The following is a 22,982-nucleotide window of genomic DNA, read 5'->3' as shown; positions in this document are numbered from 1 at the left end:
CTAAGGTCCTGGTGTGCAGTTATTTGCTGCCTCAGGTCCTGGTGTGCAGTAGTTTGCTGCCTGAGATCCTGGTGTGCAGTGATTTGCTGCCTGAGATCCTGGTGTGCAGTGATTTGCTGCCTCAGGTCCTGGTGTGCAGCAGTTTGCTGCCTCAGGTCCTGGTGTGCAGTGGATTGCTGCCTCAGGTCCTGGTGTGCAGTGATTTGCTGCCTCAGGTTCTGGTGTGCAGTGATTTGCTGTCTCAGCTCCTGGTGTGCAGTAGTTTGCTGCCTCAGGTCCTGGTGTGCAGTAGTTTGCTGCCTCAGTTCCTGGTTGCAGTGGTTTGCTGCCTCAGGTCCTGGTGTGCAGTAGTATTCCGGCCTCAGGTCCTTGTGTGCAGTGATTTGGTGCCTCAGGTCCTGGTGTGCAGTAGTTTGCTGCCTCAGGTCCTGGTGTGCAGTGGTTTGCTGCCTCAGAACCTGGTGTGCAGTGGTTTGCTGCCTCAGATCCTGGTGTGCAGTGGTTTGCTGCCTCAGATCCTGGTGTGCAGTGATTTGCTGCCTCAGGTCCTGGTGTGCAGTGATTTGCTGCCTCAGGTCCTGGTGTGCAGTGATTTGCTGCCTCAGGTCCTGAGGAGCAGTGGTTTGCTGACTCAGGTCCTGGGGTGCAGTGGTTTGCTGCCTCAGGTCCTGGCATGCAGTTATTTGCTGCCTCAGGTCCTGGTGTGCAGTGATTTGCTGACTCATTTCCTGGGTTGCATGGGTTTGTTGCCTCAGTTCCTGGGGTGCAGTGGTTTGCTGCCTCAGGTTCTGGTGTGCAGTAGTTTGCTGCCTCAGTTCCTGGGGTGCAGTGGTTTGCTGCCTCAGGTCCTTGTGTGCAGTGATTTGCTGCCTCAGGTCCTGGTGTACACTAATTTGCTGCCTCAGGTCCTGGTTTGCAGTGATTTGCTGCCTCCGTTCCTGGTGTGCAGTGGTTTGCTGTCTCAGGTCCTGGTGTGCAGTAGTTTGCTGCCTCAGGTCCTTGTGTGCAGTGATTTGCTGCCTCAAGTCCTGTTGTGCAGTGATTTGCTACCTCAGGTCCTGGTGTGCAGTAGTTTGCTGCTTCAGGTCCTGGTGTGAAGTGCTTTGCTGCCTCACGTCCTGGTGTGCAGTGATTTGCTGCCTCTGGTCCTGGTGTGCAGTAGTTTCCTGCCTCTGGTCCTGGTGTGCAGTAGTTTGCTGCCTCAGGTCCTGTTGTGCAGTGGTTTGCTGCCTCAGGTCCTGGAGTGCAGTGATTTGCTGCCTCAGGTCCTGGTGTGCAGTGATTTGCTGCCTCATTTCCTGGGGTGCAGTAGTTTGCTGCCTCAGTTCCTGGAGTGCAGTGGTTTGCTGCCACAGGTTCTGGTGTGCAGTAGTTTGCTGCCTCAGTTCCTGGGGTGCAGTGGATTGCTGCCTCAGTTCCTGGTGTGCAATGGTTTGCTGCCTCAGGTCGTGGTGTGCAGTAGTTTGTTGCCTCAGTTCCTGGTGTGCAGTGATTTGCTGCCTCAGATCCTGGTGTGCATTGATTTGCTGCCTCAGGTCCTGGTGTGCAGTAGTTTGCTGCCTCAGATCCTGGTGTGCAGTGATTTGCTGCCTCAGGTCTTGGTGTGCAGTAGTTTGCTGCCTCAGGTCCTGGTGTGCAGTGGTTTGCTGCCTCAGGTCCTGGTGTGCAGTGATTTGCTACCTCAGGTCCTGGTGTGCAGTGATTTGCTGCCTCAGGTCCTGGTGTGCAGTGATTTGCTGCCTCAGGTCCTGTTGTGCAGTGATTTACTGCCTCAGGTCCTGGTGTGCAGTAGTTTGCTGCCTCAGGTCCTGGTGTGCAGTGGTTTGCTGCCTCAGGTCCTGGTGTGCAGTGATTTGCTGCCTCAGTTCCTGGTGTGCAGTGGTTTGCTGCCTCAGGTCCTGGTGTGCAGTAGTTTGCTGCCTCAGGTCCTGGTGTGCAGTGGTTTGCTGCCTCAGTTCCTGGTGTGCAGTGATTTGATGCCTCAGGTCCTATTGTGCAGTGATTTGCTTCCTCAGGTCCTGGTGTGCAGTGATTTGCTGCCTCAGGTCCTGGAGTGCAGTGTTTTGCTGCATCAGGTCCTGGTGTGCAGTAGTTTGCTGTCTCAGATCCTGGTGTGCAGTGGTTTGCTGCCTCAGGTCCTGGTGTGCAGTGATTTGCTGCCTTAGGTCCTGGTGTGCAGTGGTTTGCTGCCTCAGGTCCTGGTGTGCAGTGGTTTGCTACCTCAGGTCCTGGTGTGCAGTAGTTTGCTGCCTCAGGTCCTGGTGTGCAGTGGTTTGCTGCCTCAGATCCTGATGTGCAGTGATTTGCTGCCTCAGTTCCTGGTGTGCAGTGATTTGATGCCTCAGGTCCTGGTGTGCAGTAGTTTGCTGCCTCAGGTCCTGGTGTGCAGTGGTTTGCTGCCTCAGTTCCTGGTGTGCAGTGATTTGATGCCTCAGGTCCTATTGTGCAGTGATTTGCTGCCTCAGGTCCTGGTGTGCAGTGATTTGCTGCCTCAGGTCCTGGAGTGCAGTGGTTTGCTGCATCAGGTACTGGTGTGCAGTAGTTTGCTGCCTCAGGTCCTGGTGTGCAGTGGTTTGCTGCCTCAGATCCTGGTGTGCAGTGATTTGCTGCCTCAGTTCCTGGTGTGCAGTGATTGGCTGCCACAGGTCCTGGTGTGCAGTAGTTTGCTGCCTCAGTTCCTGGTGTGAAGTAGTTTGCTGCCTCAGGTCCTGGTGTGCAGTAGTTTGCTGCCTCAGTTCCTGGTGTGCAGTGGTTTGCTGCCTCAGTTCCTGGTGTGCAGTAGTTTGCTGCCTCAGATCCTGGTGTGCAGTTGTTTGCTGCCTCAGTTCCTGCTGTGCAGTAGTTTGCTGCCTCAGTTCCTGGTGTGCAGTGGTTTGCTGCCTCAGTTCCTGGTGTGCAGTAGTTTGCTGCCTCAGATCCTGGTGTGCAGTGGTTTGCTGCCTCAGGTCCTGGTGTGCAGTAGTTTGCTGCCTCAGTTCCTGGTGTGAAGTAGTTTGCTCTCTCAGGTCCTGGTGTGCAGTAGTTTGCTGCCTCAGTTCCTGGTGTGCAGTGGTTTGCTGCCTCAGATCCTGGTGTGCAGTAGTTTGCTGTCTCAGTTCCTGGTGTGCAGTGACTTGCTGCCTCAGTTCCTGGTGTGCAGTGGTTTGCTGCCTCAGGTCCTGGTGTGCAGTGGTTTGCTGCCTCAGATCCTTGTGTGCAGTAGTTTGCTGCCTCAGTTCCTGGTGTGCAGTAGTTTGCTGCCTCAGGTCCTGGTGTACAGTAGTTTGCTGCTTCAGTTCCTGGTGTGCAGTAATTTGCTGCCTCAGGTCCTGGTGTGTAGTGGTTTGCTGCCTCAGATCCTCGTGTGCAGTAGTTTGTTGCCTCAGGTCCTGATGTGCAATGATTTGCTGCCTCAGTTCCTAGTGTGCAGTAGATTGCTGCTTCAGTTCCTCGTGTGCAGTAGATTGCTGCTTCAGTTCCTGGTGTGCAGTGAATTTCTGCCTCAGATCCAGGTGTGCAGTGGTTTGCTGCCTCAGGTCCTGGTGTACAGTAGTTTGCTGCCTCAGGTCCTGGTGGACAGTAGTTTGCTGCCTCAGGTCCTGGTGTGCAGTGGCTTGCTGCCTCAGTTCCTGGTGTGCAGTGGTTTGCTGCCTCAGGTCCTGGTGTGCAGTAGTTTGCTGCCTCAGGTCCTGGTGTACAGTAGTTTCCTGCCTCAGGTCCTGGTGTGCAGTAGTTTTCTGCCTCAGTTCCTGGTGTGCAGTAGTTTGCTGCCTCAGTTCCTGGTGTGCAGTAATTTGTTGCCTCATTTCCTGGTGTGCAGTGATTTACTGCCTCAGTTCCTGGTGTGCAGTGGTTTGCTGCCTCAGGTCCTGGTGTGCATTAGTATTCCTGCCTCAGGTCCTGGTGTGCAGTGGTTTGCTGCCTCAGGTCCTGGTGTGCTGTAGTTTGCTTCCTCAGGTCCTGGTGTGCAGTGGTTTGCTGCCTCAGGTCCTGATGTACAGTGGTTTGCTGCCTCAGATCCTGGTGTGCAGTGATTTGCTGCCTCAGGTTCTGGTGTGCAGTGATTTGCTGCCTCAGGTCGTGGTGTGCAGTAGTTTGCTGCCTCAGTTCCTGGAGTGCAGTGGTTTGCTGCCTCAGGTCCTGTTGTGCAGTAGTTTGTTGCCTCAGTTCCTGGTGTGCAGTGATTTGCTGCCTCAGATCCTGGTGTGTAGTGGTTTGCTGCCTAAGGTCCTGGTGTGCAGTTATTTGCTGCCTCAGGTCCTGGTGTGCAGTAGTTTGTTGCCTCAGTTCCTGGTGTGCAGTTATTTGCTGCCTCAGGTCCTGTTGTGCAGTAGTTTGTTGCCTCAGTTCCTGGTGTGCAGTGATTTGCTGCCTCAGATCCTGGTGTGTAGTGGTTTGCTGCCTAAGGTCCTGGTGTGCATTTATTTGCTGCCTGAGATCCTGGTGTGCAGTGGTTTGCTGCCTCAGGTCCTGGTGTGCAGTGGTTTGCTGCCTCAGGTCCTGGTGTGCAGTGATTTGCTGCCTCAGGTCCTGTTGTGCAGTAGTTTGCTGCCTCAGGTCCTGGTGTGCAGTGGTTTGCTGCCTCAGGTCCTGGTGTGCAGTGATTTGCTGTCTCAGCTCCTGGTGTGCAGTAGTTTGCTGCCTCAGGTCCTGGTGTGCAGTGGTTTCCTGCCTCAAGTCCTGGTGTGCAGTGATTTGCTGCCTCAGTTCCTGGTTGCAGTGGTTTGCTGCCTCAGGTCCTGGTGTGCAGTAGTTTTCCGGCCTCAGGTCCTTGTGTGCAGTGATTTGGTGCCTCAGGTCCTGGTGTGCAGTAGTTTGCTGCCTCAGGTCCTGGTGTGCAGTGGTTTGCTGCCTCAGATCCTGGTGTGCAGTGGTTTGCTGCCTCAGATCCTGGTGTGCAGTGGTTTGCTGCCTCAGATCCTGGTGTGCAGTGATTTCCTGCCTCAGGTCCTGGTGTGCAGTGATTTGCTGCCTCAGGTCCTGGTGTGCAGTGGTTTGCTGCCTCAGGTCCTGGGGTGCAGTGGTTTGCTGCCTCAGGTCCTGGGGTGCAGTGGTTTGCTGCCTCAGGTCCTGGCATGCAGTGATTTGCTGCCTCAGGTCCTGGTGTGCAGTGATTTGCTGACTCATTTCCTGGGTTGCATGAGTTTGTTGCCTCAGTTCCTGGGGTGCAGTGGTTTGCTGCCTCAGGTTCTGGTGTGCAGTAGTTTGCTGCCTCAGTTCCTGGGGTGCAGTGGTTTGCTGCCTCAGGTCCTTGTGTGCAGTGATTTGCTGCCTCAGGTCCTGGTGTACACTAATTTGCTGCCTCAGGTCCTGGTTTGCAGTGATTTGCTGCCTCCGTTCCTGGTGTGCAGTGGTTTGCTGTCTCAGGTCCTGGTGTGCAGTGATTTGCTGCTTCAGGTCCTGGTGTGCAGTGATTTGCTGCTTCAGGTCATGGTGTGAAGTGGTTTGCTGCCTCACGTCCTGGTGTGCAGTGATTTGCTGCCTCTGGTCCTGGTGTGCAGTAGTTTCCTGCCTCTGGTCCTGGTGTGCAGTAGTTTCCTGCCTCAGGTCCTGGTGTGCAGTGGTTTGCTGCCTCAGGTCCTGGTGTGCAGTGATTTGCTGCCTCAGGTACTGGTGTGCAGTGATTTGCTGCCTCAGGTCTTGGTGTACAGTGATTTGCTGCCTCAGTTCCTGGTGTGCAGTGGTTTGCAGCCTCAGGTCCTGGCGTGCAGTAGTTTGCTGCCTCAGGTCCTGGTGTGCAGTGGTTTCCTGCCTCAGGTCCTGGAGTGCAGTGATTTGCTGCCTCAGGACCTGGTGTGCAGTGATTTGCTGCCTCATTTCCTGGGGTGCAGTAGTTTGCTGCCTCAGTTCCTGGGGTGCAGTGGTTTGCTGCCACAGGTTCTGGTGTGCAGTAGTTTGCTGCCTCAGTTTCTGGGCTGCAGTGGTTTGCTGCCTCAGGTCCTGGTGTGCAGTGATTTGCTGCCTCAGTTCCTGGTGTGCAATGGTTTGCTGCCTCAGGTCCTGGTGTGCAGTAGTTTGTTGCCTCAGTTCCTGGTGTGCAGTGATTTGCTGCCTCAGATCCTGGTGTGCAGTGATTTGCTGCCTCAGGTCCTGGTGTGCAGTAGTTTGCTGCCTGAGATCCTGGTGTGCAGTGATTTGCTGCCTCAGGTCTTGGTGTGCAGTAGTTTGCTGCCTCAGGTCCTGGTGTGCAGTGGTTTGCTGCCTCAGGTCCTGGTGTGCAGTGATTTGCTGCCTCAGGTCCTGGTGTGCAGTGATTTGCTGCCTCAGGTCCTGGTGTGCAGTGATTTGCTGCCTCAGGTCCTGGTGTGCAGTGATTTGCTGCCTCAGGTCCTGGTGTGCAGTAGTTTGCTGCCTAAGGTCCTGGTGTGCAGTGGTTTGCTGCCTCAGGTCTTGGTGTGCAGTGATTTGCTGCCTCAGTTCCTGGTGTGCAGTGGTTTGCTGCCTCAGTTCCTGGTGTGCAGTAGTTTGTTGCCTCAGATCCTGGTGTGCAGTGGTTTGCTGCCTCAGGTCCTGGTGTGCAGTAGTTTGCTGCCTCAGTTCCTGGTGTGAAGTAGTTTGCTGCCTCAGGTCCTGGTGTGCAGTAGTTTGCTGCCTCAGTTCCTGGTGTGCAGTGGTTTGCTGCCTCAGTTCCTGGTGTGCAGTAGTTTGCTGCCTCAGTTCCTGGTGTGCAGTGATTTGCTGCCTCAGTTCCTGGTGTGCAGTGGTTTGCTGCCTCAGGTCCTGGTGTGCAGTGGTTTGCTGCCTCAGATCCTTGTGTGCAGTAGTTTGCTGCCTCAGTTCCTGGTGTGCAGTAGTTTGCTGCCTCAGGTCCTGGTGTACAGTAGTTTGCTGCTTCAGTTCCTGGTGTGCATTAATTTGCTGCCTCAGGTCCTGGTGTGTAGTGGTTTGCTGCCTCAGATCCTGGTGTGCAGTAGTTTGTTGCCTCAGGTCCTGATGTGCAATGATTTGCTGCCTCAGTTCCTAGTGTGCAGTAGATTGCTGCTTCAGTTCCTGGTGTGCAGTAGATTGCTGCTTCAGTTCCTGGTGTGCAGTGAATTTCTGCCTCAGATCCAGGTGTGCAGTGGTTTGCTGCCTCAGGTCCTGGTGTACAGTAGTTTGCTGCCTCAGGTCCTGGTGGACAGTAGTTTGCTGCCTCAGGTCCTGGTGTGCAGTGGCTTGCTGCCTCAGTTCCTGGTGTGCAGTGGTTTGCTGCCTCAGGTCCTGGTGTGCAGTAGTTTGCTGCCTCAGGTCCTGGTGTACAGTAGTTTGCTGCCTCAGGTCCTGGTGTACAGTAGTTTCCTGCCTCAGGTCCTGGTGTGCAGTAGTTTTCTGCCTCAGTTCCTGGTGTGCAGTAGTTTGCTGCCTCAGTTCCTGGTGTGCAGTAATTTGTTGCCTCATTTCCTGGTGTGCAGTGATTTACTGCCTCAGTTCCTGGTGTGCAGTGGTTTGCTGCCTCAGGTCCTGGTGTGCATTAGTATTCCTGCCTCAGGTCCTGGTGTGCAGTGGTTTGCTGCCTCAGGTCCTGGTGTGCTGTAGTTTGCTTCCTCAGGTCCTGGTGTGCAGTGGTTTGCTGCCTCCGGTCCTGATGTACAGTGGTTTGCTGCCTCAGATCCTGGTGTGCAGTGATTTGCTGCCTCAGGTTCTGGTGTGCAGTGATTTGCTGCCTCAGGTCGTGGTGTGCAGTAGTTTGCTGCCTCAGTTCCTGGAGTGCAGTGGTTTGCTGCCTCAGTTCCTGGAGTGCAGTGGTTTGCTGCCTCAGGTCCTGGTGTGCAGTAGTTTTCCGGCCTCAGGTCCTTGTGTGCAGTGATTTGGTGCCTCAGGTCCTGGTGTGCAGTAGTTTGCTGCCTCAGGTCCTGGTGTGCAGTGGTTTGCTGCCTCAGATCCTGGTGTGCAGTGGTTTGCTGCCTCAGATCCTGGTGTGCAGTGGTTTGCTGCCTCAGATCCTGGTGTGCAGTGATTTGCTGCCTCAGGTCCTGGTGTGCAGTGATTTGCTGCCTCAGGTCCTGGTGTGCAGTGGTTTGCTGCCTCAGGTCCTGGGGTGCAGTGGTTTGCTGCCTCAGGTCCTGGGGTGCAGTGGTTTGCTGCCTCAGGTCCTGGCATGCAGTGATTTGCTGCCTCAGGTCCTGGTGTGCAGTGATTTGCTGACTCATTTCCTGGGTTGCATGAGTTTGTTGCCTCAGTTCCTGGGGTGCAGTGGTTTGCTGCCTCAGGTTCTGGTGTGCAGTAGTTTGCTGCCTCAGTTCCTGGGGTGCAGTGGTTTGCTGCCTCAGGTCCTTGTGTGCAGTGATTTGCTGCCTCAGATCCTGGCGTGCAGTGGTTTGCTGCCTCAGATCCTGGCGTGCAGTAGTTTGTTGCCTCAGTTCCTGGTGTGCAGTGGTTTGCTGCCTCAGGTCCTGGTGTGCAGTAGTTTGCTGCCTCAGATCCTGGTGTGCAGTAGTTTGTTGCCTCAGATCCTGGTGTGCAGTGATTTGCTGCCTCTGATCCTGGTGTGCAGTGGTTTGCTGCCTCAGGTCCTGGTGTGCAGTGGTTTGCTGCCTCAGTTCCTTGTGTGCAGTGGTTTGCTGCCTCAGATCCTGGCGTGCAGTGGTTTGCTGCCTCAGGTCCTGGTGTGCAGTAGTTTGTTGCCTCAGTTCCTGGTGTGCAGTGGTTTGCTGCCTCAGATCCTTTCGTGCAGTGGTTTGCTGCCTCAGGTCCTGGTGTGCAGTAGTTTGCTGCCTCAGTTCCTGGTGTGCAGTGGTTTGCTGCCTCAGATCCTGGTGTGCAGTAGTTTGCTGCCTCAGATCCTGGTGTGCAGTAGTTTGTTGCCTCAGATCCTGGTGTGCAGTGATTTGCTGCCTCTGATCCTGGTGTGCAGTGGTTTGCTGCCTCAGGTCCTGGTGTGCAGTGGTTTGCTGCGTCAGGTCCTGGTGTGCAGTGGTTTGCTGCCTCAGTTCCTTGTGTGCAGTGGTTTGCTGCCTCAGATCCTGGCGTGCAGTGGTTTGCTGCCTCAGGTCCTGGTGTGCAGTAGTTTGTTGCCTCAGTTCCTGGTGTGCAGTGGTTTGCTGCCTCAGGTCCTGGTGTGCAGTAGTTTGCTGCCTCAGGTCCTGGTGTGCAACAGTTTGCTGCCACAGTTCCTGGTGTGCAGTAGTTTCCTGCCTCAGGTCCTGGTGTGCAGTAATTTGCTGCCTCAGGTCCTGGTGTGCAGTAGTTTGCTGCCTCAGTTCCTGGTGTGCAGTAATTTGCTGCCTCAATTCCTGGTGTGCAGTAGTTTGCTGCCTCAGATCCTAGTGTGCAGTGGTTTGCTGCTTCAGGTCCTGGTGTGCAGTGGTTTGCTGCCTCAGGTCCTGGTGTGCAGTGGTTTGCTGCCTCAGGTCCTGGTGTAGAGTAGTTTGCTGCCTCAGTTCCTAGTGTGCAGTGGTTTGCTGCCTCAGATCCTGGCGTGCAGTGGTTTGCTGCCTCAGGTCCTGGTGTGCAGTAGTTTGTTGCCTCAGTTCCTGGTGTGCAGTGGTTTGCTGCCTCAGGTCCTGGTGTGCAGTAGTTTGCTGCCTCAGTTCCTGGTGTGCAGTGATTTGCTACCTCACGTCCTGGTGTGCAGTAGTTTGCTGCCTCAGATCCTAGTGTGCAGTGGTTTGCTGCTTCAGGTCCTGGTGTGCAGTGGTTTGGTGCCTCAGGTCCTGGTGTGCAGTGGTTTGCTGCCTCAGGTCCTGGTGTAGAGTAGTTTGCTGCCTCAGTTCCTAGTGTGCAGTGATTTGCTGCCTCAGATCCTGGCTTGCAGTGGTTTGCTGCCTCAGGTCCTGGTGTGCAGTAGTTTTTTGCCTCAGTTCCTGGTGTGCAGTGGTTTGCTGCCTCAGGTCCTGGTGTGCAGTAGTTTGCTGCCTCAGTTCCTGGTGTGCAGTGGTTTGCTGCCTCAGTTCCTGGTGTGCAGTGGTTTGCTGCCTCAGTTCCTGGTGTGCAGTGGTTTGCTGCCTCAGATCCTGGTGTGCAACAGTTTGCTGCCACAGTTCCTGGTGTGCAGTAGTTTGCTGCCTCAGGTCCTGGTGTGCAGTAATTTGCTGCCTCAGTTCCTGGTGTGCAGTAGTTTGCTGCCTCAGTTCCTGGTGTGCAGTAATTTGCTGCCTCATTTCCTGGTGTGCAGTGATTTGCTGCCTCACGTCCTGGTGTGCAGTAGTTTGCTGCCTCAGATCCTAGTGTGCAGTGGTTTGCTGCCTCAGGTCCTGGTGTGCAGTGGTTTGCTGCCTCAGGTCCTGGTGTGCATTGGTTTGCTGCCTCAGGTCCTGGTGTAGAGTAGTTTGCTGCCTCAGTTCCTGGTGTGCAGTGGTTTGCTGCCTCAGATCCTGGCGTGCAGTGGTTTGCTGCCTCAGGTCCTGGTGTGCAGTAGTTTGTTGCCTCAGTTCCTGGTGTGCAGTGGTTTTCTGCCTCAGGTCCTGGTGTGCAGTAGTTTGCTGCCTCAGTTCCTGGTGTGCAGTGGTTTGCTGCCTCAGTTCCTGGTGTGCAGTGGTTTGCTGCCTCAGTTCCTGGTGTGCAGTGGTTTGCTGCCTCAGATCCTGGCGTGCAGTGGTTTGCTGCCTCAGATCCTGGCGTGCAGTAGTTTGATGCCTCAATTCCTGGTGTGCAGTGGTTTGCTGCCTCAGGTCCTGGTGTGCAGTAGTTTGCTGCCTCAGATCCTGGTGTGCAGTAGTTTGTTGCCTCAGATCCTGGTGTGCAGTGATTTGCTGCCTCTGATCCTGGTGTGCAGTGGTTTGCTGCCTCAGGTCCTGGTGTGCAGTGGTTTGCTGCCTCAGTTCCTTGTGTGCAGTGGTTTGCTGCCTCAGATCCTGGCGTGCAGTGGTTTGCTGCCTCAGGTCCTGGTGTGCAGTAGTTTGTTGCCTCAGTTCCTGGTGTGCAGTGGTTTGCTGCCTCAGATCCTGGCGTGCAGTGGTTTGCTGCCTCAGGTCCTGGTGTGCAGTAGTTTGCTGCCTCAGTTCCTGGTGTGCAGTGGTTTGCTGCCTCAGATCCTGGTGTGCAGTAGTTTGCTGCCTCAGATCCTGGTGTGCAGTAGTTTGTTGCCTCAGATCCTGGTGTGCAGTGATTTGCTGCCTCTGATCCTGGTGTGCAGTGGTTTGCTGCCTCAGGTCCTGGTGTGCAGTGGTTTGCTGCCTCAGGTCCTGGTGTGCAGTGGTTTGCTGCCTCAGTTCCTTGTGTGCAGTGGTTTGCTGTCACAGTTCCTGGTGTGCAGTGGTTTGCTGCCTCAGATCCTGGCGTGCAGTGGTTTGCTGCCTCAGGTCCTGGTGTGCAGTAGTTTGTTGCCTCAGTTCCTGGTGTGCAGTGGTTTGCTGCCTCAGGTCCTGGTGTGCAGTAGTTGGCTGCCTCAGGTCCTGGTGTGCAACAGTTTGCTGCCACAGTTCCTGGTGTGCAGTAGTTTGCTGCCTCAGGTCCTGGTGTGCAGTAATTTGCTGCCTCAGGTCCTGGTGTGCAGTAGTTTGCTGCCTCAGTTCCTGGTGTGCAGTAATTTGCTGCCTCATTTCCTGGTGTGCAGTGATTTGCTACCTCACGTCCTGGTGTGCAGTAGTTTGCTGCCTCAGATCCTAGTGTGCAGTGGTTTGCTGCTTCAGGTCCTGGTGTGCAGTGGTTTGCTGCCTCAGGTCCTGGTGTGCAGTGGTTTGCTGCCTCAGGTCCTGGTGTAGAGTAGTTTGCTGCCTCAGTTCCTAGTGTGCAGTGGTTTGCTGCCTCAGATCCTGGCGTGCAGTGGTTTGCTGCCTCAGGTCCTGGTGTGCAGTAGTTTGTTGCCTCAGTTCCTGGTGTGCAGTGGTTTGCTGCCTCAGGTCCTGGTGTGCAGTAGTTTGCTGCCTCAGTTCCTGGTGTGCAGTGGTTTGCTGCCTCAGTTCCTGGTGTGCAGTGGTTTGCTGCCTCAGTTCCTGATGTGCAGTGGTTTGCTGCCTCAGATCCTGGCGTGCAGTGGTTTGCTGCCTCAGATCCTGGCGTGCAGTAGTTTGTTGCCTCAGTTCCTGGTGTGCAGTGGTTTGCTGCCTCAGTTCCTTGTGTGCAGTGGTTTGCTGCCTCAGTTCCTTGTGTGCAGTGGTTTGCTGCCTCAGATCCTGGCGTGCAGTGGTTTGCTGCCTCAGGTCCTGGTGTGCAGTAGTTTGTTGCCTCAGGTCCTGGTGTACAGTAGTTTGTTGCCTCAGGTCCTATTGTGTGCAGAAGTTTGCTGCCTCAGTTCCTGGTGTGCAGTGGTTTGCTGCCTCAGATCCTGGCGTGCAGTGGTTTGCTGCCTCAGGTCCTGGTGTGCAGTAGTTTGTTGCCTCAGATCCTGGTATACAGTGGTTTGCTGCCTCAGGTCCTGGTGTGCAGTGGTTTGCTGCCTCAGGTCCTGGTGTGCAGTAGTTTGTTGCCTCAGATCCTGGTATACAGTGGTTTGCTGCCTCAGGTCCTGGTGTGCAGTAGTTTGTTGCCTCAGGTCCTGGTGTGCAGTAGTTTGCTGCCTCAGGTCCTGGTGTGCAGTGATTTGCTGCCTCAGTTCCTGGTGTGCAGTGGTTTGCTGCCTCAGGTCCTGGTGTGCAGTGGTTTGCTGCCTCAGGTCCTGGTGTGCAGTGGTTTGCTGCCTCAGATCCTTGTGTGCAGTTGTTTGCTGCCTCAGTTCCTGGTGTGCAGTAGATTGATGCTTCAGTTCCTGGTGTGCAGTGAATTTCTGCCTCAGATCCAGGTGTGCAGTGGTTTGCTGCCTCAGGTCCTGGTGTGCAGTAGTTTGCTGCCTCAGGTCCTGGTGTACAGTAGTTTGCTGCCTCAGGTCCTGGTGTGCAGTGGCTTGCTGCCTCAGTTACTGGTGTGCAGTGATTTGCTGCCTCAGATCCTGGTGTGCAGTGGTTTGCTGCCTCAGGTCCTGGTGTGCAGTAGTTTGCTGCCTCAGGTCCTGGTGTACAGTAGTTTGCTGCCTCAGGTCCTGGTGTACAGTAGTTTCCTGCCTCAGGTCCTGGTGTGCAGTAGTTTTCTGCCTCAGTTCCTGGTGTGCAGTAGTTTGCTGCCTCAGTTCCTGGTGTGCAGTAATTTGTTGCCTCATTTCCTGGTGTGCAGTGATTTGCTGCCTCAGTTCCTGGTGTGCAGTGGTTTGCTGCCTCAGGTCCTGGTGTGCATTAGTATTCCTGCCTCAGGACCTGGTGTGCAGTGGTTTGCTGCCTCAGGTCCTGGTGTGCTGTAGTTTGCTGCCTCAGGTCCTGGTGTGCAGTGGTTTGCTGCCTCAGGTCCTGATGTACAGTGGTTTGCTGCCTCAGGTCCTGGTGTGCAGTGATTTGCTGCCTCAGGTTCTGGTGTGCAGTGATTTGCTGCCTCAGGTCGTGGTGTGCAGTAGTTTGCTGCCTTAGTTCCTGGTGTGCAGTGGTTTGCTGCCTCAGGTCCTGTTGTGCAGTAGTTTGTTGCCTCAGTTCCTGGTGTGCAGTGATTTGCTGCCTCAGATCCTGGTGTGTAGTGGTTTGCTGCCTAAGGTCCTGGTGTGCAGTTATTTCCTGCCTCAGGTCCTGGTGTGCAGTAGTTTGCTGCCTGAGATCCTGGTGTGCAGTGATTTGCTGCCTGAGATCCTGGTGTGCAGTGATTTGCTGCCTCAGGTACTGGTGTGCAGCAGTTTTCTTCCTCAGGTCCTGGTGTGCAGTGGTTTGCTGCCTCAGGTCCTGGTGTGCAGTGATTTGCTGCCTCAGGTTCTGGTGTGCAGTGATTTGCTGTCTCAGCTCCTGGTGTGCAGTAGTTTGCTGCCACAGGTCCTGGTGTGCAGTAGTTTGCTGCCTCAGGTCCTGGTGTGCATTGGTTTCCTGCCTCAAGTCCTGGTGTGCAGTGATTTGCTGCCTCAGTTCCTGGTTGCAGTGGTTTGCTGCCTCAGGTCCTGGTGTGCAGTAGTTTTCCTGCCTCAGATCCTGGTGTGCAGTGATTTGCTGCCTCAGGTCCTGGTGTGCAGTGATTTGCTGCCTCAGGTCCTGGTGTGCAGTGATTTGCTGCCTCAGGTCCTGGGGTGCAGTGGTTTGCTGCCTCAGGTCCTGGGGTGCAGTGGTTTGCTGCCTCAGGTCCTGGCATGCAGTGATTTGCTGCCTCAGGTCCTGGTGTGTAGTGATTTGCTGACTCATTTCCTGGGTTGCATGAGTTTGTTGCCTCAGTTCCTGGGGTGCAGTGGTTTGCTGCCTCAGGTTCTGGTGTGCAGTAGTTTGCTGCCTCAGTTCCTGGGGTGCAGTGGATTGCTGTCTCAGGTCCTTGTGTGCAGTGATTTGCTGCCTTAGGTCCTGGTGTACACTAATTTGCTGCCTCAGGTCCTGGTTTGCAGTGATTTGCTGCCTCCGTTCCTGGTGTGCAGTGGTTTGCTGTCTCAGGTCCTGGTGTGCAGTAGTTTGCTGCCTCAGGTCCTTGTGTGCAGTGATTTGCTGCCTCAAGTCCTGTTGTGCAATGATTTCCTGCCTCAGGTCCTGGTGTGCAGTGGTTTGCTGCTTCAGGTCCTGGTGTGAAGTGGTTTGCTGCCTCACGTCCTGGTGTGCAGTGATTTCCTGCCTCTGGTCCTGGTGTGCAGTAGTTTCCTGCCTCTGGTCCTGGTGTGCAGTAGTTTCCTGCCTCAGGTCCTGGTGTGCAGTGGTTTGCTGCCTCAGGTCCTGGTGTGCAGTGATTTGCTGCCTCAGGTACTGGTGTGCAGTGATTTGCTGCCTCAGGTCTTGGTGTACAGTGATTTGCTGCCTCAGTTCCTGGTGTGCAGTGGTTTGCTGCCTCAGGTCCTGGTGTGCAGTAGTTTGCTGCCTCAGGTCCTGGTGTGCAGTGGTTTGCTGCCTCAGGTCCTGGAGTGCAGTGATTTGCTGCCTCAGGTCCTGGTGTGCAGTGATTTGCTGCCTCATTTCCTGGGGTGCAGTAGTTTGCTGCCTCAGTTCCTGGGGTGCAGTGGTTTGCTGCCACAGGTTCTGGTGTGCAGTAATTTGCTGCCTCAGTTCCTGGGGTGCAGTGGTTTGCTGCCTCAGGTCCTGGTGTGCAGTGATTTGCTGCCTCAGTTCCTGGTGTGCAATGGTTTGCTGCCTCAGGTCCTGGTGTGCAGTAGTTTGTTGCCTCAGTTCCTGGTGTGCAGTGATTTGCTGCCTCAGATCCTGGTGTGCAGTGATTTGCTGCCTCAGGACCTGGTGTGCAGTAGTTTGCTGCCTCAGATCCTGGTGTGCAGTGATTTGCTGCCTCAGGTCTTGGTGTGCAGTAGTTTGCTGCCTCAGGTCCTGGTGTGCAGTGGTTTGCTGCCTCAGGTCCTGGTGTGCAGTGATTTGCTGCCTCAGGTCCTGGTGTGCAGTAATTTGCTGCCTCAGGTCCTGGTGTGCAGTGATTTGCTGCCTCAGTTCCTGGTGTGCAGTGATTTGCTGCCTCAGGTATTGGTGTGCAGTAGTTTGCTGCTTCAGGTCCTGGTGTGCAGTGGTTTGCTGCCTCAGGTCTTGGTGTGCAGTTATTTGCTGCCTCAGTTCCTGGTGTGCAGTGGTTTGCTGCCTCAGGTCCTGGTGTGCAGTAGTATTCCTGCCTCAGTTCCTGGTGTGCAGTGATTTGCTGCCTCAGATCCTGGTATGCAGTGGTTTGCTGCCTCAGGTACTGGTTTGCAGTGATTTGCTGCCTCATGTCCTGCTGTGCAGTGATTTGCTGCCTCAGGTCCTGGTGTGCAGTAGTTTGCTGCCTCAGATCCTGGTGTGCAGTGGTTTGCTTCCTGAGGTACTGGTGTGCAGTGATTTGCTTCCTCAGGTCCTGGTGTGCAGTAGTTTGCTGCCTCAGGTCCTGGTGTGCAGTAGTTTGCTGCCTCAGATCCTGGTGTGCAGTAGTTAGCTGCCTCAGGTCCTGGTGTGCAGTGATTTGCCGCCTCAGATCCTGGTGTGCAGTGGTTTGTTGCCTCAGACCCTGGTGTGCAGTGATTTGCTGCCTCTGATCCTGGTGTGCAGTGGTTTGCTGCCTCAGGTCCTGGTGTGTAGTGGTTTGCTGCCTCAGTTCCTGGTGTGCAGTGGTTTGCTGCCTCAGTTCCTGGTGTGCAGTGATTTGCTGCCTCAGGTCCTGGTGTGCAGTCGTTTGCAGCCTCAGGTCCTGGTGTGCAGTGGTTTGCTGCCTCAGATCCTGGTGTGCAGTGATTTGCTGCCTCAGTTCCTGGTGTGCAGTGATTGGCTGACACAGGTCCTGATGTGCAGTAGTTTGCTGCCTCAGGTCCTGGTGTGCATTAGTATTCCTGCCTCAGGTCCTGGTGTGCAGTGGTTTGCTGCCTCAGTTCCTGGTGTGCTGTAGTTTGCTGCCTCAGGTCCTGGTGTGCAGTGGTTTGCTGCCTCAGGTCCTGGTGTGCAGTGATTTGCTGTCTCAGGTTCTGGTGTGCAGTGATTTGCTGCCTCAGGTCGTGGTGTGCAGTAGTTTGCTGCCTCAGTTCCTGGTGTGCAGTGGTTTGCTGCCTCAGTTCCTGTTGTGCAGTAGTTTGTTGCCTCAGTTCCTGGTGTGCAGTGATTTGCTGCCTCAGATCCTGGTGTGTAGTGGTTTGCTGCCTAAGGTCCTGGTGTGCAGTTATTTCCTGCCTCAGGTCCTGGTGTGCAGTAGTTTGCTGCCTGAGATCCTGGTGTGCAGTGATTTGCTGCCTGAGATCCTGGTGTGCAGTGATTTGCTGCCTCAGGTACTGGTGTGCAGCAGTTTTCTTCCTCAGGTCCTGGTGTGCAGTGGTTTGCTGCCTCAGGTCCTGGTGTGCAGTGATTTGCTGCCTCAGGTTCTGGTGTGCAGTGATTTGCTGTCTCAGCTCCTGGTGTGCAGTAGTTTGCTGCCACAGGTCCTGGTGTGCAGTAGTTTGCTGCCTCAGGTCCTGGTGTGCATTGGTTTCCTGCCTCAAGTCCTGGTGTGCAGTGATTTGCTGCCTCAGTTCCTGGTTGCAGTGGTTTGCTGCCTCAGGTCCTGGTGTGCAGTAGTTTTCCTGCCTCAGATCCTGGTGTGCAGTGATTTGCTGCCTCAGGTCCTGGTGTGCAGTGATTTGCTGCCTCAGGTCCTGGTGTGCAGCAGTTTGCTGCCTCAGGTCCTGGTGTGCAGTGGTTTGCTGCCTCAGGTCCTGGTGTGCAGTGATTTGCTGCCTCAGGTTCTGGTGTGCAGTGATTTGCTGTCTCAGCTCCTGGTGTGCAGTAGTTTGCTGCCTCAGGTCCTGGTGTGCAGTAGTTTGCTGCCTCAGGTCCTGGTGTGCAGTGGTTTCCTGCCTCAAGTCCTGGTGTGCAGTGATTTGCTGCCTCAGTTCCTGGTTGCAGTGGTTTGCTGCCTCAGGTCCTGGTGTGCAGTAGTTTTCTGGCCTCAGGTCCTTGTGTGCAGTGATTTGGTGCCTCAGGTCCTGGTGTGCAGTAGTTTGCTCCCTCAGGTCCTGGTGTGCAGTGGTTTGCTGCCTCAGATCCTGGTGTGCAGTGGTTTGCTGCCTCAGATCCTGGTGTGCAGTGGTTTGCTGCCTCAGATCCTGGTGTGCAGTGATTTGCTGCCTCAGGTCCTGGTGTGCAGTGATTTGCTGCCTCAGGTCCTGGTGTGCAGTGATTTGCTGCCTCAGGTCCTGGGGTGCAGTGGTTTGCTGCCTCAGTTCCTGGGGTGCAGTGGTTTGCTGCCTCGGGTTCTGGTGTGCAGTAGTTTGCTGCCTCAGTTCCTGGGGTGCAGTGGTTTGCTGTCTCAGGTCCTTGTGTGCAGTGATTTGCTGCCTCAGGTCCTGGTGTACACTAATTTGCTGCCTCAGGTCCTGGTTTGCAGTGATTTGCTGCCTCCGTTCCTGGTGTGCAGTGGTTTGCTGTCTCAGGTCCTGGTGTGCAGTAGTTTGCTGCCTCAGGTCCTTGTGTGCAGTGATTTGCTGCCTCAAGTCCTGTTGTGCAGTGATTTCCTGCCTCAGGTCCTGGTGTGCAGTGGTTTGCTGCTTCAGGTCCTGGTGTGAAGTGGTTTGCTGCCTCACGTCCTGGTGTGCAGTGATTTGCTGCCTCTGGTCCTGGTGTGCAGTAGTTTCCTGCCTCTGGTCCTGGTGTGCAGTAGTTTCCTGCCTCAGGTCCTGGTGTGCAGTGGTTTGCTGCCTCAGGTCCTGGTGTGCAGTGATTTGCTGCCTCAGGTACTGGTGTGCAGTGATTTGCTGCCTCAGGTCTTGGTGTACAGTGATTTGCTGCCTCAGTTCCTGGTGTGCAGTGGTTTGCTGCCTCAGGTCCTGGTGTGCAGTAGTTTGCTGCCTCAGGTCCTGGTGTGCAGTGGTTTGCTGCCTCAGGTCCTGGAGTGCAGTGATTTGCTGCCTCAGGTCCTGGTGTGCAGTGATTTGCTGCCTCATTTCCTGGGGTGCAGTAGTTTGCTGCCTCAGTTCCTGGGGTGCAGTGGTTTGCTGCCACAGGTTCTGGTGTGCAGTAGTTTGCTGCCTCAGTTCCTGGGCTGCAGTGGTTTGCTGCCTCAGGTCCTGGTGTGCAGTGATTTGCTGCCTCAGTTCCTGGTGTGCAATGGTTTGCTGCCTCAGGTCCTGGTGTGTAGTAGTTTGTTGCCTCAGTTCCTGGTGTGCAGTGATTTGCTGCCTCAGATCCTGGTGTGCAGTGATTTGCTGCCTCAGGTCCTGGTGTGCAGTAGTTTGCTGCCTCAGATCCTGGTGTGCAGTGATTTGCTGCCTCAGGTCTTGGTGTGCAGTATTTTGCTGCCTCAGGTCCTGGTGTGCAGTGGTTTGCTGCCTCAGGTCCTGGTGTGCAGTGATTTGCTGCCTCAGGTCCTGGTGTGCAGTGATTTGCTGCCTCAGGTCCTGGTGTGCAGTGATTTGCTGCCTCAGGTCCTGGTGTGCAGTGATTTGCTGCCTCAGGTCCTGGTGTGCAGTAGTTTGCTGCCTCAGGTCCTGGTGTGCAGTGGTTTGCTGCCTCAGGTCTTGTTGTGCAGTTATTTGCTGCCTCAGTTCCTGGTGTGCAGTGGTTTGCTGCCTCAGGTCCTGGTGTGCAGTAGTATTCCTGCCTCAGTTCCTGGTGTGCAGTGATTTGCTGCCTCAGATCCTGGTATGCAGTGGTTTGCTGCCTCAGGTACTGGTTTGCAGTGATTTGCTGCCTCATGTCCTGGTGTGCAGTGATTTGCTGCCTCAGGTCCTGGTGTGCAGTAGTTTGCTGCCTCAGATCCTGGTGTGCAGTGGTTTGCTTCCTGAGGTACTGGTGTGCAGTGATTTGCTTCCTCAGGTCCTGGTGTGCAGTAGTTTGCTGCCTCAGGTCCTGGTGTGCAGTAGTTTGCTGCCTCAGATCCTGGTGTGCAGTAGTTAGCTGCCTCAGGTCCTGGTGGGCAGTGATTTGCCGCCTCAGATCCTGGTGTGCAGTGGTTTGTTGCCTCAGATCCTGGTGTGCAGTGATTTGCTGCCTCTGATCCTGGTGTGCAGTGGTTTGCTGCCTCAGGTCCTGGTGTGTAGTGGTTTGCTGCCACAGTTCCTGGTGTGCAGTGGTTTGCTGCCTCAGTTCCTGGTGTGCAGTGATTTGCTGCCTTAGGTCCTGGTGTGCTGTCGTTTGCACCCTCAGGTCCTGGTGTGCAGTGGTTTGCTGCCTCAGATCCTGGTGTGCAGTGATTTGCTGCCTCAGTTCCTGGTGTGCAGTGATTGGCTGCCACAGGTCCTGGTGTGCAGTAGTTTGCTGCCTCAGTTCCTGGTGTGAAGTAGATTGCTGCCTCAGGTCCTGGTGTGCAGTAGTTTGCTGCCTCAGTTCCTGGTGTGCAGTGGTTTGCTGCCTCAGATCCTGGTGTGCAGTAGTTTGCTGCCTCAGATCCTGGTATACAGTAGTTTGTTGCCTCAGATCCTGGTGTGCAGTGATTTGCTGCCTCTGATCCTGGTGTGCAGTGGTTTGCTGCCTCAGGTCCTGGTGTGCAGTGGTTTGCTGCCTCAGGTCCTGGTGTGCAGTGGTTTGCTGCCTCAGTTCCTTGTGTGCAGTGGTTTGCTGCCTCAGTTCCTGGTGTGCAGTGATTTGCTGCCTCAGATCCTGGCGTGCAGTGGTTTGCTGCCTCAGGTCCTGGTGTGCAGTAGTTTGCTGCCTCAGTTTCTGGTGTGCAGTGGTTTGCTGCCTCAGGTCCTGGTGTGCAGTAGTTTGCTGCCTAATTTCCTGGTGTGCAGTGGTTTGCTGCCTCAGATCCTGGTGTGCAGTAGTTTGCTGCCTCAGATCCTGGTGTGCAGTGATTTGCTGCCTCAGGTCCTGGTGTGCAGTGATTTGCTGCCTCAGGTCCTGGTGTGCAGTAGTTTGCTGCCTCAGGTCCTGGTGTGCAGTGGTTTGCTGCCTCAGGTCTTGGTGTGCAGTTATTTGCTGCCTCAGTTCCTGGTGTGCAGTGGTTTGCTGCCTCAGGTCCTGGTGTGCAGTAGTATTCCTGCCTCAGTTCCTGGTGTGCAGTGATTTGCTGCCTCAGATCCTGGTATGCAGTGGTTTGCTGCCTCAGGTACTGGTGTGCAGTGATTTGCTGCCTCATGTCCTGGTGTGCAGTGATTTGCTGCCTCAGGTCCTGGTGTGCAGTAGTTTGCTGCCTCAGATCCTGGTGTGCAGTGGTTTGCTTCCTGAGGTACTGGTGTGCAGTGATTTGCTTCCTCAGGTCCTGGTGTGCAGTAGTTTGCTGCCTCAGGTCCTGGTGTGCAGTAGTTTGCTGCCTCAGATCCTGGTGTGCAGTAGTCAGCTGCCTCAGGTCCTGGTGTGCAGTGATTTGCCGCCTCAGATCCTGGTGTGCAGTGGTTTGTTGCCTCAGATCCTGGTGTGCAGTGATTTGCTGCCTCTGATCCTGGTGTGCAGTGGTTTGCTGCCTCAGGTCCTGGTGTGTAGTGGTTTGCTGCCTCAGTTCCTGGTGTGCAGTGGTTTGCTGCCTCAGTTCCTGGTGTGCAGTGATTTGCTGCCTTAGGTCCTGGTGTGCAGTCGTTTGCAGCCTCAGGTCCTGGTGTGCAGTGGTTTGCTGCCTCAGATCCTGGTGTGCAGTGATTTGCTGCCTCAGTTCCTGGTGTGCAGTGATTGGCTGCCACAGGTCCTGGTGTGCAGTAGTTTGCTACCTCAGTTCCTTGTGTGAAGTAGATTGCTGCCTCAGGTCCTGGTGTGCAGTAGTTTGCTGCCTCAGTTCCTGGTGTGCAGTGGTTTGCTGCCTCAGATCCTGGTGTGCAGTAGTTTGCTGCCTCAGATCCTGGTATGCAGTAGTTTGTTGCCTCAGATCCTGGTGTGCAGTGATTTGCTGCCTCTGATCCTGGTGTGCAGTGGTTTGCTGCCTTAGGTCCTGGTGTGCAGTGGTTTGCTGCCTCAGGTCCTGGTGTGCAGTGGTTTGCTGCCTCAGCTCCTTGTGTGCAGTGGTTTGCTGCCTCAGTTCCTGGTGTGCAGTGGTTTGCTGCCTCAGATCCTGGCGTGCAGTGGTTTTCCGCCTCAGGTCCTGGTGTGCAGTAGTTTGTTGCCTCAGTTTCTGGTGTGCAGTGGTTTGCTGCCTCAGGTCCTGGTGTGCAGTAGTTTGCTGCCTCAGTTCCTGGTGTGCAGTGGTTTGCTGCCTCAGATCCTGCTGTGCAGTAGTTTGCTGCCTCAGATCCTGGTGTGCAGTAGTTTGTTGCCTCAGATCCTGGTGTGCAGTGATTTGCTGCCTCTGATCCTGGTGTGCAGTGGTTTGCTGCCTCAGGTCCTGGTGTGCAGTGGTTTGCTGCCTCAGGTCCTGGTGTGCAGTGGTTTGCTGCCTCAGTTCCTTATGTGCAGTGGTTTGCTGCCTCAGTTCCTGGTGTGCAGTGGTTTGCTGCCTCAGATCCTGGCGTGCAGTGGTTTGCTGCCTCAGATCCTGGTGTGCAGTAGTTTGTTGCCTCAGTTCCTGGTGTGCAGTGGTTTGCTGCCTCAGGTCCTGGTGTGCAGTAGTTTGCTGCCTCAGGTCCTGGTGTACAGTAGTTTGCTGCCTCAGGTCCTGGTGTGCAACAGTTTGCTGTCACAGTTCCTGGTGTGCAGAAGTTTGCTGCCTCAGGTCCTGGTGTGCAGTAATTTGCTGCCTCAGTTCCTGGTGTGCAGTAGTATGCTGCCTCAGTTCCTGTTGTGCAGTAATTTGCTGCCTCATTTCCTGGTGTGCAGTGATTTGCTGCCTCACGTCCTGGTGTGCAGTAGTTTGCTGTCTCAGATCCTAGTGTGCAGTGGTTTGCTGCCTCAGGTCCTGGTGTGCAGTGGTTTGCTGCCTCAGGTCCTGGTGTGCAGTGGTTTGCTGCCTCAGGTCCTGGTGTACAGTAGTTTGCTGCCTCAGTTCCTGGTGTGCAGTGGTTTGCTGCCTCAGATCCTGGCGTGCAGTGGTTTGCTGCCTCAGGTCCTTGTGTGCAGTAGTTTGTTGCCTCAGTTCCTGGTGTGCAGTGGTTTTCTGCCTCAGGTCCTGGTGTGCAGTAGTTTGCTGCCTCAGTTCCTGGTGTGCAGTGGTTTGCTGCCTCAGTTCCTGGTGTGCAGTGGTTTGCTGCCTCAGTTCCTGGTGTGCAGTGGTTTGCTGCCTCAGATCCTGGCGTGCAGTGGTTTGCTGCCTCAGATCCTGGCGTGCAGTAGTTTGTTGCCTCAGTTCCTGGTGTGCAGTGGTTTGCTGCCTCAGGTCCTGGTGTGCAGTAGTTTGTTGCCTCAGATCCTGGTGTGCAGTGATTTGCTGCCTCTGATCCTGGTGTGCAGTGGTTTGCTGCCTCAGGTCCTGGTGTGCAGTGGTTTGCTGCCTCAGGTCCTGGTGTGCAGTGGTTTGCTGCCTCAGGTCCTGGTGTGCAGTGGTTTGCTGAATCAGGTCCTGGTGTGCAGTGGTTTGCTGCCTCAGGTCCTGGTGTAGAGTAGTTTGCTGCCTCAGTTCCTGGTGTGCAGTAGTTTGCTGCCTCAGATCCTGGCGTGCAGTGGTTTGCTGCCTCAGGTCCTGGTGTGCAGTAGTTTGTTGCCTCAGTTCCTGGTGTGCAGTGGTTTTCTGCCTCAGGTCCTGGTGTGCAGTAGTTTGCTGCCTCAGTTCCTGGTGTGCAGTGGTTTGCTGCCTCAGTTCCTGGTGTGCAGTGGTTTGCTGCCTCAGTTCCTGGTGTGCAGTGGTTTGCTGCCTCAGATCCTGGCGTGCAGTGGTTTGCTGCCTCAGATCCTGGCGTGCAGTAGTTTGTTGCCTCAGTTCCTAGTGTGCAGTGG

This window comes from Phyllobates terribilis, unplaced genomic scaffold, assembly GCF_046119375.1.
Source record: "Phyllobates terribilis strain yellow unplaced genomic scaffold, ASM4611937v1 Scaffold_3__8_contigs__length_932513732, whole genome shotgun sequence".
Lineage (NCBI taxonomy): Eukaryota > Metazoa > Chordata > Amphibia > Anura > Dendrobatidae > Phyllobates > Phyllobates terribilis.
Note: the sequence above shows the minus strand (reverse complement) of the source record.